The sequence below is a fragment of the Oncorhynchus masou genome, unplaced genomic scaffold (genome assembly GCF_036934945.1).
Source record: "Oncorhynchus masou masou isolate Uvic2021 unplaced genomic scaffold, UVic_Omas_1.1 unplaced_scaffold_446, whole genome shotgun sequence".
Taxonomy (NCBI): Eukaryota; Metazoa; Chordata; class Actinopteri; order Salmoniformes; family Salmonidae; genus Oncorhynchus; species Oncorhynchus masou.
This window is the reverse complement of record NW_027010853.1, coordinates 340001-342471: the sequence shown is the minus strand read 5'-3', so window position 1 is coordinate 342471 and position 2471 is coordinate 340001. Positions and strand designations below refer to the sequence as shown.

General features: G+C 40.4%; 1 long non-coding RNA gene across 1 annotated transcript in view; it reads left to right on the top strand.

Annotated features, from left to right (window-relative positions):
• The first annotated feature begins 336 nt into the window (after positions 1 to 336).
• LOC135535115 (uncharacterized) overlaps positions 337 to 2471 on the top strand; it is a 4192-nt gene continuing 2057 nt past the window's right edge. Inside the window, exon 1 of the long non-coding RNA XR_010454815.1 lies at positions 337 to 2471. This exon is cut by the window's right edge and continues 1023 nt beyond it. This is a non-coding gene — a long non-coding RNA (uncharacterized LOC135535115).

Below are 2471 nucleotides of genomic sequence, written 5' to 3'. Positions count from 1 at the left end.
ATTAATATTATATTTTTAATATTATTATTAGTATTATAATTATTATTAATATTATTCATTTTTAATAGCATTATTAGTATTATAATTAATCTTAATATTATGATTTTTTAAATAGCATTATTAGTATTATAATTAATATTAATATTATTTTTAATAGTATTTATAGTATTATTATTTTTTAATATTATTATTAGTATTATAATTAATATTAATATTATTTTTTAATAGTATTATTAGTATTATAATTAATATCAATATTATTATTTAATAGTATTTATAGTATTATAATTCATATTAATATTATTATTTAATAGTATTATTAGTATTATAATTAATATTATTATTTAATAGTATTATTAGTATTATAATTCATATTACTATTATTCCTTTTAATAGTATTATTGTTACTAGTATTATTATTAGTGATGCACCGATATGACATTTTCGGCCAATATTTTCCTAGTTAAATGAACACACACACACACACACACACACACACACACACACACACACACACACACACACACACACACACTGTTGGCATTGACGTATGTCCCTATTACTAGTAAATGTAATCAAAACCTATTTCTTTCACTTACTTGCTGTGCTGTTTCGTTGTTCTTTTGTTCAGTCATTTCATTTTTTATTTTATTTATTTAACCTTTATCTAACCAGGGAGGCCAGTTGATAACAAGTTCTCATTTACAACTGCGACCTGGCCAAGATAAAGCAAAGCAGTGCGACAAAAACAACAGAGTTACACATAAACAAACGTACAGTCAATAACACAATATAACAAATGCTACGGGTGGGTGTTGCTATGGTGACCAGCGAGCTGAGATAAGGCGGGGCTTTACCTAGCAAAGACTTATAGATGACCTGGAGCCAGTGGGTTTAGCGATGAATATGAAGCGAGGGCCAGCCAACGAGAGCGTACCGGTTGCACTATTGTAAAGTGGCTGTTCCACTGGATGTCAGAAGGTGAATTCACCAATTTGTAAGTCGCTCTGGATAAGAGCGTCTGCTAAATGACTTAAATGTTAAATGTGTTGCAGTGGTGGGTAGTGTATGGGGCTTTGGTGACAAAATGGATGGCACTGTGATAGACTGCATCCAATTTGTTGAGTAGATTGTTGGAGGCTATTTTGTAAATGACATCGCCGAAGTCAAGGATCGGTAGGATAGTCAGTTTGACAAGGGTATGTTTGGCAGCATGAGTGGAGGATGTTTGTTACGAAATAGTAAGCCGATACTAGATTTAATTTTGGATTGGAGATGTTTAATGTTGAGTCTGGGAAGAGAGTTTACAGTCCAACCAGACACCTAGGTATTTGTAGTTGTCCACATATTGAACCACTGGGTTAGTCAGGTGACCTGGGTCTAGAAGGCCCCTCTGATGATTTAGAAACAGACCGTGTGGATGTTATAAGGTTTATATGTCTCAAGATGTTTGCTCACTTCAATAGTGTCTTTGGTTATTCTCAGAGGAACTGAGAGGAATGTCATCAATACGATTATACATCTGTATGTTATTATGTTGTCGTGTTCCAGGACATGACCTCTTCTGCCCTTCGCCCCTCTGATGTCCTTTATTCTGACAGCAGCAGAAAGCCCTTCCCAACCACTACCCTGACAGCAGCAGAAAGCCCTTCCCAACCACTGATCTGACAGCAGCAGAAAGCCCTTCCCAACCACTGATCTGACAGCAGGAGAAAGCCCTTCCCAACCACTGGTCTGACAGCAGCAGAAAGCCCTTCCCAACCACTGATCTGACAGCGGCAGAAAGCCCTTCCCAACCACTGATCTGACAGCAGGAGAAAGCCCTTCCCAACCACTGATCTGTCAGCAGGAGAAAGCCCTTCCCAACCACTGATCTGACAGCAGCAGAAAGCCCTTCCCAACCACTGATCTGTCAGCAGCAGAAAGCCCTTCCCAACCACTGGTCTGACAGCCGCAGAAAGCCCTTCCCAACCACTGGTCTGACAGCAGCAGAAAGCCCTTCCCAACCACTGGTCTGACAGCAGCAGAAAGCCCTTCCCAACCACTGATCTGACAGCAGCAGAAAGCCCTTCCCAACCACTGGTCTGTCAGCAGCAGAAAGCCCTTCCCAACCACTGATCTGACAGCAGGAGAAAGCCCTTCCCTCCTGACCCTCCTGACCCTCCTGACCCTGACACAGTGACTTCCTGACCCTGACACAGTGACCCCCTGACCTCACACTGCTGTGTTTTATAGCACAGTGACCACGGTGACCTCCTGACCCTGACACAGTGACACCCTCCCCCGACCTCAGACTTCTGTGTTTACACAGACAGTATTGTAACACGGATGTAACATTAAAACACATAGGCCTAGGTAACATGTATGTAACATGTATGTAACATGTATGTGCTCTGCTGTAGGAGCACACTATCCGGTAGTGTTCTGAGCCACCCCACCCCCCCAAACCCCCACCCTCCACACCTCCAGAT